The 13,645-nt window shown below is 45.1% G+C and overlaps 1 protein-coding gene across 1 annotated transcript in view; it reads left to right on the top strand.

Moving 5' to 3' along the window:
• LOC147631402 (uncharacterized) overlaps positions 1 to 13,645 on the top strand; it is a 166,436-nt gene that overhangs the window by 126,225 nt on the left and 26,566 nt on the right. The gene's annotated exons all lie outside the window — the stretch shown is intronic.

The raw sequence follows: 13,645 nt of genomic DNA on the forward strand, positions 1-13,645 counted from the left end.
TAGAGGCAGAGCCAGGGGTAGGGGCCTTGAGGCAGGGGCAGGGGCAGGGGCAGGGGCAGGGGCAGAGGCAGAGGCAGAGGCAGAGCCCGAGCCAGAGGGAGAGGCCAGCATTAGTGATTGGAGTGTTAGTGAGGAGGATGAGCATGACCGTGACCATGGTGGGGATGATTCTAGCTCAGAGTCCGAGTCTTGACTCTGATGAATGACTCATGAGTCACATTTTGTATGCCACATTCCAGTATCTACAGACTAGTGGCTCATTTTTATGTATGACATATGTTCATTGTTATTATGTTGCGGCTTCATCCTTATTTATGTTAGGATTCAGGATTCAAGATTCCCATTTTGTGATTTTAGATTCATGAGTACTCAGTACATTTCATGATTATCTTGTATTCTCTAATCTCTTTAAGCATGATAATGATTCATAACTCAAGTCTCTCCTTGTCTTTCAAAATTAAAGTTTAAAGTTTAAACGTTCATAAGTTCATAAGTTATAACTCCAGTCTTGAGTCTTAAAGTTCAACACTTCAAGTTTCAACTTTAAACATGTATGTGACATGTCTCGACCAAATGTAATTAAACTAGTGTTTTTTATTTTTTTTTTAAATGGCGTTTTTTATTTTGGCCCCGCGAAAAAGACGTATAATACGCGTATTATACTTTGCCGTATTATACGTCCCGTCCCGTACCTGGCTGCTATGGTCCTAGGCAAACACCTTCACCACTTGAGCTATCACCTCATTGTCAGATTGAGTCTCGTTTTGAGGAGTAGACAGGCACCTTTGGTGGTTCTGATGGAGCTTTGGCAGCTTGAGATAAAGGGAAGAATCAACAGAAGAAAGGGAAAGGGGGTTTTGAAATGAACTCCAAGGACAACGACAAAGACAAAAACAAAGAAAAAGATAAATCTTCTAAAAACAAGGATGTGGAGTGTCACTATTGTGGCAAGAAGGGTCATAAACAGCCCCAATGTTACAAGAAGAAGCGGGATGAAGAAGGAAAGGACTCTACCTCTACGATGGTGTCCCAAACCAAGAACGATGATGGTATTCTTCTATTAGCCGGTGCTTCTCGTACACTGGCACTTGTGACTTCTCAGTCTCAGTCTTGGATTGTTGTGAGAGGCATTTTTGTGATGAACACCATAGGGATCAGAACCCCAGTTTGTGAGCTCAAGAAGGGATGACTTTAATTGATCCTGGAGTGATTATGATGTAGGAGATGGTAGAAGGTATGGGGATGCATGAGAGAGATGATGGGGATGCCTTGTTGTTAATGATACACATGATGATGTTGCAATGTCACATGTATCCCACTCATGAATAGAAGGTTTGCACATTTGGCAGTAGGAGAGAGATCAGCCGATGGAGAGAGCCAAAAAAACATGATTATAGAATGGAAACCACACCAGTTCATGTTTAGTATGCATGGCTCTCTACAGATGATGGCAGCAACAGATTGTTTTTGGCAGGGGGAACCAAAAAACGACGGGGGAAGGCATGCTGGAGTTCCAGCAGCTTGGTTGAAGAGAAGGACAGAGATCCGAGTGAGAAACGGTGGACAAGACAGGGATAGCATCTTGAATTTCGGTACATTGAATCATAGCAGAGGGAGTGCTGAGGAGTCAGTGGATCAAAGGACCATTGTATACAGCTCAATTGCAGCTTGGATTCATCCCCGACATTCAGGTGTCTCTTGTTGTTTGTGAAGGAGGAGTTGAGTTTTTTTCTGTAGAGCTTCCTTTTCGTGTCAAGGTCCAGAGTCTCAGAGAGCTGAGCCTGGCTATATGTCATCACCTTTCCTTTGTCTCTGAAGATTAGGTTGCAGAAGAAAATCTATCGTTTCTGGGTGGTTGACAATGATGATCCTGTGTGAGGCTAGTTGAAACATCTTGTGTGTGAGAGTAGTTCTTGATTTGGTATTGTGTTGTCATGGTTCTCAAGGTCTGTGTTTTTGTGTGATCTGAACAAAGAGGGTTAGAGTTTTGCTGAAGTTTGAGCCTTAACAAGGGGTTGGGATCTGGTTAGTGCTTTATCCATCTCATTGGCTGTTTGAGCCAGCTTTCATTCAGTGTTAGAGCTGTGGGTTTTGGAGCTGTGGTTGTGTGAGAGCTGCTGATCTGGGTGATCTTGTTGAGGAGAGTCATCTGTGCGTGAAGGTCTGAACATAGCTAGATTAACACTGAATCACTCAAGTGTTAGGTGGTGACAACATGGTTGAGGTGTGCCTTTGAAGTTGTGATTTTGAAGTCCTCCGGCATTGACCCTTGTATGTTTTCATCTTGTGTGGTTGGTGGTGTTATCGAGGCCATCACCTAGGACCATCACACCATGGCTCACATGACACCTCATTGGGATTGGTTCAAGGACTTTACTACCAGGACAGGTTCTATCACCTTGGGTGATTCTTCTTCCGTGCTAGCTCATGGACGTGTCACCATCCCCATCTTCCGCTCTTTCGACGACAAGAGGTACTTCTCTGACATTCTTTACATTCCAGATTTGGCATTTAACCTTTTGCTTTTTTAAGTGGGTGCTCTTACAGCTTAGGGTGCAAAGGTGATCTTCTTGTAACATCTTGGCTCAGGGAGTCCAAGATAGTGGCTTATACAAGTTGACCGCTTTGCTCTCTCATGGTTCTTCTTCAGCTCTTTGGCATGCTCGGTTTGGCAATTTGAGCTTTCAACTTCTTCAGTGAGCTTCAAAGGATGGGTTGGTCGGGGGTTTACCGACCATCAAGGCTCCAACTTCTGTATGCTCCTCTTGTTTACAAGGGAAGCAACACCGAGCCACCTTTCTGAAGGAGCCAACACAACACAGATCTTCAACATCACTTGCTCTTGTTCATGCAGACTTATGTGGTCCGATGAGTACTACGTCTTTGAATAAGGCGTTGGATATGCTTGTGATGGTGGATGACTTCTCCAAATTTACTAGGGTTTTCTTTTTGAAGACCAAGGATGAGGTTTCTCAACACTTTCGTGATTGGAGGACTGAGGTGGAAAAAGAAACTGGTTCTTCGGTCAAGGTTCTTAGGTCTGACAGAGGAGGTGAGTTTACATCCCAGGAGTTTCAGCAATACTGCAAGGTCACGGCATTCGGAGACACCTTACTCCATCATATACTTCATCACAGAATGGAGTTGCAGAGAGGAAGAATCGGACTATCATGGAGATGGCCTGTGCTATGCTTGAGCATTTCTCTTCACCTCAACGTTTCTAGGCTGAGGTGGCTTCTACTACTGTCTATATTCAGAACAGGTCTCCTATTGTTGCTCTTCCAAATAAAACTTCAATATTGCAAAGATCACGGCATTCAGAGACAGCTTACTACAACATATACTCCATCACAGAATGGAGTTGCAGAGAGGAAGAATCGAACTATCATAGAGATGTCCCATGCTATGCTTGAGCACTGCTCTTCACCTCAGCGTTTCAGGGATGAGGTGGCTTTTACAACTGTTTATATTCAGAACAGGTCTCCTACTGTTGCTCTTCCAACTAAAACTCCATATGAGGCTTTCCAAGGTGAGAAGCCCTTTGTTGTTCATTTGAGGGTATTTGCTTGTTCGACATATGTACATGTGCCTAAGGAGCATCAGACTTGAAGTCTCAACGTATGACTTTTCTAGGATATAGTTATGTGTCCAAGGCATATCATCTTTATGATTAGCAGGCCGGCAAAGTTGTGAGCTGTGATGTGGTGTTCGACGAGACTCTTGCATCTTCAAAGGGGGTGATGAGCTTCTTCTCACTCCACCTCCTCCTCCTCCCCCTTCTTCTATTACACCTCAGTTGTGGATTCTCATTCAAGTGATGATGATGATGACTCTGCTCCTCCTCCAGCGAGCTCGAGCAAACTCGTGCCTGGATAGTGTTTTCATACAGTTTGTGATTCTGGGTTGAGAGAGCTTCCTTTTGCTCCTCCGCCTGGTTTTCTAAGGCGATCTTCCAGAGTTACTACTGGGAAACAAATTCACGAGGATAACGTTTTTGTTATGCTCTTATGTCCTCTATTATTCATGGTTCTTCTGATCCCACTTCTATGGATGAGGCTCTTTCACATGAGCCTTGGAGTCATGCTATGCAGGCAGAGCTGAATGCTATAGAATGGAATGGCACTTGGATTTTGGTACCTAGGTCACAATAGTGTAAGGTGATTGGTGTGCGCTAGATCTTCAAAACAAAGTACAAAGCTAATGGCAGCTTGGACAAGCAGAAGGCGAGGTTGGTTGCCAAGGGCTATACTCAATGTCTTGGGGTCGACTTCGATGAGACCTTCGCTCGGACCACCCAGTTGATTACGATTCACACCATTCTTGCTCTCGCAAGACATCATAGATGGCCCGTATTCCAAATGGACATCAAGTCGGCTTTCCTGAATGGAGAGATGCTAGGGGTTTAGGCAAGGTGTAAACCATGGGTTAGCTTGTAACCCATGGTTACTGACTAGCAGCATATTTGTTTCCTTTTGTGGCCCTTGGTTGTGGGCTGGCCACCCACATATTTCCCCCTTTTTTTGGTATTTTTTCCCAGGTCAGATGAGCTATTAGAAAATATGTGATCTAGCATCCATTCTTAGTGTGAGATCCTTAGTGGTACCTTAGAGTGTCTTGTTCTAAGGTTAGAAGGCTCATTTACTGGAGTAACTAAGTGTAGGTCTAGTACATTCTTTTTCTTAATTGAGGCATCACCTTTTAGGTAAGTCTGGTGAGAATTCTAAGGAAGGTGGAGAGATTCATGGGCTCTAGGTGCCCCCTTCTCTTGAGCCTATATAAATAGGACACTCTACTCATTCTCATAGAGCTATGTGGAAAGAGTAAAGCCCATGCTTTGTGTACTTGCTTAGTTGCTAATGGTCCTTTGTGGAAATACTCTCTTCTTTGGCATTCTCATTAGCATGTGTTTATGCTTAGTCGTGACCCTTGAGTACATTCCATTGCTCATTGGTCACATCTCATCTTTATCCAAGTGGTTGCATGTGTTGCTCAATTGGTGTGAGTTTGCTTATGTAATAACCATCTCCATTGTCAAGCTTAAGCTCACACCATGTCTTTTAACATGGTATCAGAGCTACCCTTCTTTGGAGCTTTCTCTATGTGAGAAGTGTGTGGGTTCATATGTGTGATTTGTTCACAACCATGTCTCTTATCATTAAGCGGCAAATTGGTGAGAGAGTTATTTTGTTGCATTTGAGTGTTGATTCTTGCTTCTTAGAGACTAGCACTTTGAAGCACCAAGAAGGCCAACATCCTTAATCCCTTGGTGAGCATTGCTTTGTGGTGTACTTTTTCCCTATGCTTGTGTAAGTGGCGTGCATAAGAGTGAGGGAGGCAAAGCATTAGTCTCTTCATCTTGAGTGGCACAAGAGAAGGAAGAGAAAGCATCTATGAAAAACTCTTTGTGAGTGAGGAGAAGTAGAATACAAATCTCTGTTTTTATACAAGACCGTTGCTAGTGTGAGGGCATTGAGAGAGAAGGTTGAGTACATCAACCTTGGTGCATTGGAGCTGAGTTTGGTGACTCTCTTCAAAGCCATCATCAACAAGAAGTATGGTGGAAGACCTTGAGCAATCATCAATCTCAAATGGTGGCCAACATTGATGATTAAAAGCATCAACATAAAGAAGGCATCAAAGTCTGTGTTCTTCTGTGTGCAAATGTCATGAGCCTGTGAATTTGTGCAGCATAAGTGAGAGCATGGTGGTGGGAGAACAAGATATATGTTTAAGGTTTATAACCTTGTGGACAACCCCATGTGTGGATGTTTAAGGTTTATAACCTTGTGGACAACCCCAAGTGTTGAGGGGACAGAAAGGAATTAAAGTTTAAAGGTTTATAACCTTTATAAAACCTTTTTTAAAGGATGGTGGCCCCTAGGCTAATTTTGGAGGCCTACACCACTTTTGGAGAGTGGAGGCTAGCACGCCTCTCTCTCTCTCTCATGTTTTTTGGAAAAAGGCTGCTGGTGGGGCTGCGCTTCTAACTCATGCTTTTTGGAAGGGACTGCTGGTGGGCGGCATTGTAGTGTATACAGGCGGTGCTGAATACCACACCCTGGTCTGCTTTTTGGAGAGTGAAGGCTAGTTGGCTGTTTTACTGCAGGCGCTGAACCTTTCTCTCTCTTTGGCTTTTGGAGGGCTGGTTGGCTGTTGCGCTGCAGTGTATACAGGCGCCTACTGAATCTCCTTCTCCTGTGCTTTTGGCAAGAGGCTGGCTGGCTGTACTGCTGTCCATACAGGAAAAGCTGACACAGAAACGTGGACTGTAGGAGGGAGTGCAGGGCTGGACAGCAGGTTCACCCACAAGTGTTCTCTCTCTCTATCACGTCAAATCAGGTGCTGGACTGCAGGCGACTACAAGACACGAGGGCAGGACAGAACGGGGCTTTTCCTCACGTGTCACCAATTGGCCGACCATTTGGTCCATTCCCACATTTTTGCGTCTCGTTCACTTGAGGCCAGGCCAGTGTCTCGTGTGAAGAGGCCAGTATTTTGCTGACATGGACGGGAGCCAGACTGGTGCCACCCGTGTGTTAGCAAGATGGTGTCGTATGGACGGGAGCCAGATCAGTGCCACCCGTGTATGACCTGGACTGTGTTCGATCCATGGGACTGTCACGCCATGGAAGAGCCAGTATTCGTGCCGTGTTTTACCTATGGGACTGTCACACCTAGGGAAACTCGTGCCTGGAACTGTGTCTTACCTATGGGACTGTCACTCCATAGGAAGACCAGGTTTTTATGTTTTTATGTCGTGCCAGTTTTGTGCCGACAGATATTTTGTACATGTTCCATGAACGGGAGATATGTCCATGTTACTATTTGCACATGCACACATGATTTGCTTGTTTGAAACTGTTTTCGCATGACATGTATTCGTGTGTTTGCCTGCCTGACGTGTTACTTACTGAGCGGGGACGCCTGCCAGTGAGTCGTGAAGTCTGCTCTGTATTCTGACAAGTTTCAGTGCATGTGAACAGGTGGTAAGTATGTTACACATGTTGTTTTAATATTTTATCTCTAATCCCTTTGTTTTATAAGGTGAAGTGTTCACATTCATTTAAATGTGGGCACCACTTTGGGCACCCACTTTGGGGCCAAGGTGGGGAGCCCCATTTAAGTGAGTGTGGGGGTGGGCAAGGGCACCTACCCAAACTCCCCCACCCTCATGCAAGCGTGGAGTTAAACTCTACATTAATTTATTAAAAGAAAGGGCCTCCTTCAAGCGTGAAGGATCCATCGCTTCAATTTGGCGTTTGTTCATCACCCGATTCTCCTTCCACGTGAAGACCAAGAAGTCGTCACCTACGCCTCTGCTCCTACAGCAACCAGGCGCATGCTTTTCCCATCTCTGCTGGCGACTGAATTTACAGCAGGCGGCTGCCATCTTTTCCCTGTACTGCTGCGCATACTGTCTCCCAGGCGGTTGTGCGCTTCACTAGCCTCTCCTACACTTGCAACAGGCGCATGCTCTTAAGAGAGGCCATCTCCTCTACAGGCGACTCAGCTTGTTGCTGCTGGCTGCTACTGCCCTGCAGGCGGCTACTCTTCCCAGGGGCTGCAACTACAGGCGGCTGCTCTTCTCCTTGCACCTGTTTTCCTGCAGGCTGTGGTACCCTCCTCACAGGCGGCTGCCCCCACTTCAGGTCGCATCTCTGTTCCCTCCCCGGTGGCTGCGCCAGTTTTCTGCAGGCTGTACCTTCTTGCTGCAGGCTGTGTACCTTCTGTACCCTCTGCTACGACTGTACTCCCTGGTGGCTGCCCTACACCTCTCCTACGTTTGTTTTTCCACAAGCGGCTGGCTGCTCTACAACAGCACATGCTACAGGCTGCCCACCACCTATTGTTGGCAACCTCACCTGTATGCTGTCCAGGCTGTGCTCCAGCAGGCGGTTGTGTCCTTTGTGGCGGTACATCATCTCCTCGGGTGTTCTACAAGGAAGACTTCGCATCACCTGATTGGCTTCATCATTCCACAAGTCTTGGTCTTCTATCAACCAACTACAAGTAAGTGATTTTCAGATTTGACTAAAGCATTTAATGTTTAAATCTGGTAAAAGATTCGTCCCGCTCGGCCTACACCCGTTCGGTGCCGGGTTGTCCAAGCTATATGGGCGAACCTCGGTCCAAAGGTGCTGAGATCGGGAGAGCCAGGCGTTAGTACGAGAGCGCCTGTCTGTGCGTGGTCTCGGAACACCAGTGTGGTGCTCTCCGCGGAGTCCAGTGAAAGCACAGGACCGTAGCGATTGGACCACACTAGTGGTCAATCTGCTTCGAGCTTCTACATCGAAATTCGAGCTATTTGTTTAGTACTGTTTTCATATGTACATGGACATTATCTGGTTCTCAGAACCCATGGAGCATTGTATTCTTTAAATACTCCCAATAAATATATCATATATTGAGGGGGGGGGTCGGCCCGTTCCGGCCCCAGTGCTGGTGTCCATCTTTCCATTTCTGTTCATTTAAGTTTCAAGTTGTTTTAAGTTGTCCATTTCATATTTGTGGTTTTAAAGTTGTGCTATTAAACGTGTAGGTGTCCAACGGAGTCTTTCCCACTTGACGGGATCGGTTTCATTGGTATCAGAGCACGGTTGTTTCCCTCTTCCTAGTGGGGAAACGAACCTGTGTACTGGACATCCCGCTTTTAGCAAACTTTGAACACAATGGACAGCCAAGGCAACCCTTTGGAAGTACCAAATTCGAGGGGTCCCTCTAGTGCTTCTCGTGGGTCTGATGCCCTGCGAGGTAGACACAAGCCCCTTGAAAGGGTTATGGATAGTGAATCCAAAGGTCAACTGTCTCCAGGAAAGACAGTTATGCTTGAACAAGACCCTCATGCTATGAGAGCTGAAATGGAACATATGAGAAAACTTTTGCAGGCTCAAGAGCAAGAATTGAAGTTTTTGCATGAAGATCCCCATCTACAAAGTGCTATTGAAGCCAGGAAGGCTGATGCTATGGTTGATGTAACCTTTGAATCTATGGCTCGTGAAGTGGGCAAGAAACCAAGGGAGTTGGCACTTGCCTATCTCCTTCGCAAAGGTGATATCAAAGAGGGGGATGACGGAGAGCTAAAATTCAGAAATCCACCTCGTTTGAAGCATGGAGATCCCGCATCCCAGAGGCTGAAATCTTATATGCAAAAGGAAGAGGTGACTGTCACCTCTCGTCATGCATCCTCTCCACAAGGCACTAAGCCTGACCGATATATGTATGCCAGTGCTCATGGAGGGCACGAAAGTCACATGCATGCAAGATATGTATCTCATGGTGACAGGTCTGCTTCCAGAAAAATTTTGCCTTCTGAGTTGTCTCATGGAGAGACTATGCCATATGCAGGTAAGTCACATGCATCTGAGCTTCGAGTTCGTGGAGCACATGCCACCGTGCCCCATGAAGCTTCTTTGACGGCCCATGGAGCCCATGCAGACAGGGCTACCCCGTTGGATAAGGGGAAAAGAAAAAGAGAGGACCATGAGCCTCATGCCAAGAAACTGAAGGAGTTCAAAGCAGGTGATAAGTCTGTCAAATTTGATGTCTTTCATGGTGAACATGATGCTTCTAAGGTGTTAGCGTTTGTGGCACAGTTCGACATTGCTTTTAGCGATGAGGACTTTACAGAAAAGTCGAAGGTGCGCCATGCTAGCATGTTTCTGAAAGGCACTGCTGCCCATTGGTGGATCACCGAAAAGATCACCAAGGATCCCATCTCTACTTGGAAGGAATTCAAAGATAGATTTTATGCTCAGTTCTTGCCACCCAACGCGGAGCAAACTCTCACTCAAAAGTGGGACAGGCTGGAACAAAAAGATAATGAGAGTGTGCAACAGTATGTGAACAAATTTTGGAAAGTGTTGCTGGAAGTGACTCCCTTCATGCTAATCTCAGAGGATGAAAGAAAGAGGAAGTTTCGTTCTGGATTGCAACCTGCTTATAGATCGGGTATTGAATTGCACCCAAAACATACATTGCAACAACTCACAGCTTCTGCCCTTGCCACAGAGCAGTTGGTGCTCAAGATCAAGCAAGATCAAGGAGGTTCCAAGGGGAAGGACAAGGCTGTCCCAAATCAGCAAAAGGGTGGACAGCCATCTAAAAAGAACTTCCGGGAGTCCTACAAGGGTGGTAAAGCTGAAAATAAAGAACAGGGCCCAAGAAAGAACAAATTTGGATTAACCCCGGAGCAAAGAGAGCAATATGCTAAGGATGGAAAATGCTTTTCTTGTGGTAGCAAAGACCACATGTTCCGGCAATGCCCAGATCGCAAACCAAAGCACGAGGACAAGCACACCAAAGCAAATGTTCATGCAGTTCCTGATGTGCAAGGTAATACAGGTCATGATGCTAAAGAGAGAATGGTTTGCAAGGCTTGGGGGCAAATCAAGGATCAGCCCGCATTATTCATGTTTGATGATTGTGCAACTGACAATTTCATCTCTATGCAAATGGCAGCTGCATTGGGAATTGAGGTTGAAAGCATGGGACCTCAGATTGAAGCCGAAGCTGCATTTATTGGCAAAGAGGTGCAGGTTACCCCTTTGATTGGGAAGTTGCGTATTCATATACAGGGCTACCTTGACAATGAGCATTTTCTAGTTGCTCCTCTGAATGGATGTGATGTATTGTTGGGCAAGCCGTGGCATCATAGGCTTGAGCCCCGCAAAGACTACAAGTCCAATATGATTTCTTTTATGCATAAAGGCCGCATGCACTTTATTGATGCTGGCAAAGAAGGGGATTCTATCCCAGTTGTATCACACATCCAAATTAATAAAGCAATGAAAAAGAGTCTTTCAGCGTACTTGGTTTTTGTGCGTGATAGTCTTGTGCCAGATCATCAAAATGTGGATGCTATGTCTAATGATAGGCTGAATTTTCTTAATGCATTCAAAGACTGTTTTGCTGACTCGTTGCCAGGTGAATTACCTCCCCAAAGGCCCGAAGATCACCGCATAGATCTTGTGCCAGGTAGTTCTCCACCTAACAAACCCGCATACCGAGTGAGTGCCGCACAACAAGAAGAAATTATGAAGCAGGTAAACGAGCTTTTAGAGAAAGGTTTGGTTCAGCCCAGTTCCTCACCTTACTGCTCTCCTGTGCTTCTAGTTCAAAAGAAGGACGGATCATTCCGAATGTGTGTAGACTATAGAGCTTTGAACAAGCTTACCATCAAGAACAGATTTCCTATTCCACGTATTGATGATATCTTGGATAAGCTTGATGGTTCAGCTTGCTTTAGCAGACTTGATTTGAAGAGTGGTTATCACCAGATCCGAGTGGTGCCACAAGATGTCCATAAGACTGCATTCAGGACAGCTTTCGGATTATATGAATTCTTGGTAATGCCTTTTGGTCTCACCAATGCTCCTGCTACCTTTAATCGTATGATGGATAGGATATTCCGATCCCATCGCAAGTTTACAGGAGTCTTCTTTGATGATATCTTGGTTTTCTCCAAGAATGAGCAGGAACACAGAACTCATTTGGTCACAGTGTTCGAAGAGTTGCGGAAGCATAAACTTTTCGTTAATGCTAAGAAAAGTGAGTTTTTCCTTTCAGAGATTCATTATCTGGGACATATTGTATCCAAAGATGGAGTTACAATGGATCCTGCAAAGATCGAGACTATTCGGAATTGGCCCGAATTGCAAAACGTACATCAAGTACGTAGTTTTCTGGGATTATGTTCGTACTACAGGCGTTTCATAAGGCATTTCGCCATGATTGCCACTCCTCTACATGATCTCACGAAGAAGAAAATTGCTTTCAAATGGACTTCAAAGGAACAGGATGCTTTCTTGCAGCTCAAGCATGCGATCATATGTGGTCCAGTATTGATTGTTCCTGACTTGCACAAGTCATTCGTGGTTGAATGTGATGCTTGTGGTGATTGCATAGGAGCTGTCCTAAATCAAGAAGGGCATGCAGTTGCATACGAGAGCCGTCGTTTGCATGATGCCGAGCTTCATATGGATATCTATGAGAAAGAGCTCTTGGCTGTAATTCACGCCTTAAAGATTTGGAAACACTACCTTCTTGGGGCTGAATTTGTAGTCAAGACAGATCATCAAAGCTTGAGATACTTTCTATCTCAAACCAAGCTTTCAGAGAAGCAGATGAGAATGGCAAATTTTCTTTCCATGTTTCATTTTCAGATTGTGCATACTCCAGGAAAGAAAAATGTGGTGGCCGATGCACTATCTAGGAGGCCTTATATTGCTGCAATTTCAGTGGCCTCTCATGGAGATCTATCTGCTATGAGAGATTTGTATCATTTGGATGCTGATTTTTGCCATATATGGACTGATTTGATGGCTGGTCATTCACATGCCTCTTATGTTATCAATGAGGGTTATCTCATGAAGGATAATTGTCTATGTGTGGTCAAGGATTTGCGTCCAAAGGTTATGGACGAATGTCACGCTCCACCATATGCTGGTCATAGAGGTATTATGCCTACTACTCGCATGATTGAGAGGTACTTCTTTTGGCCGAGCATGCGTAAAGACATTGAGGCTTATGTGCGTGCATGTATTACTTGCCAAAAGGTGAAATTTGACAGGCAAAAGCCTCCAGGTTTGCTTCAGCCATTGCCTATTCCCTCGCAACCTTGGGAAAGTATCACGATGGATTTTATTATGGATTTGCCTAGATCCCAGCATGGGAATGATGCTATTTGGACTATTGTGGACAGGTTTAGCAAGCAAGCTCACTTCTTGCCCGTCAAGAAAACCATCAAAGCTGATCATATGGTAAAGCTTTTTCTTGCTAATATTTTCAAGCATCATGGTATGCCTAAATCCATTGTTGGGGATAGAGATCCCAGGACTACAAGCCTATTTTGGAGGGCTTTGTTTGATAATATGGGTACTAAGCTTGAGTTTTCATGAGCTTATCATCCCCAAACGGATGGCCAAAGTGAAGCTGCAAATTCAGCCGTGTTGGATTTGTTGAAGTGTTATGTGGCAGATCAAAAGAGTGCATGGGAGAAGTATCTTCCACTTGTTGAGTTTGCCTACAACAATACGATCCATGCTTCCACAGGAAAGGCTCCGTTTGAGATTATTTATGGCAGAGTGGTCTTGCCACCCATCCTTCGTACAAAGGATGAGATTTTTGCTGCTGATGAATATGTTCGAGACTTGGATGTTGCCTTTGGTCAGGTGCGAACAGCCATTGCAAGATCTCAGGATAAGCATAAAAAGGCTGCTGACAAGCATAGAAGGGACATGGAAGTCAAAGAAGGTGATTGGGTATTGCTGAAATTTGAGAAGGCTAGGCTTCGGAAGAGGCTAGGACGAGAAGGATCATACCCTAAGCTTTCTCCTCGCTATTATGGACCCTTCAAGGTGATTCATAAGATCAATGAAGTGTCATACAGGCTTGCTTTACCTAGTCATTGGAAGATTCACAATGCTTTTCATGTGAGTCTATTTCGGAAATATGTGGGGCCAGATCCTGATGCGCCTGTCACAGAAGATCCGCCAGAAATTGAAGAGCTTGAGGAGATCCTCCAGCCAGAACAGATTGTTTTTCACAAGGAGAGAAAGCTACCTGCAGGAAAGCTTTCCAGGAGATAACTTGTGAAGTTTAAAAATTATTTGCCTATTGATGCCAAATGGGTAAATGAAGATTACTT

This window comes from Cibotium barometz, chromosome 15 (genome assembly GCF_041138505.1).
Source record: "Cibotium barometz isolate CiBa-2024 chromosome 15, ASM4113850v1, whole genome shotgun sequence".
Taxonomy (NCBI): domain Eukaryota; kingdom Viridiplantae; phylum Streptophyta; class Polypodiopsida; order Cyatheales; family Cibotiaceae; genus Cibotium; species Cibotium barometz.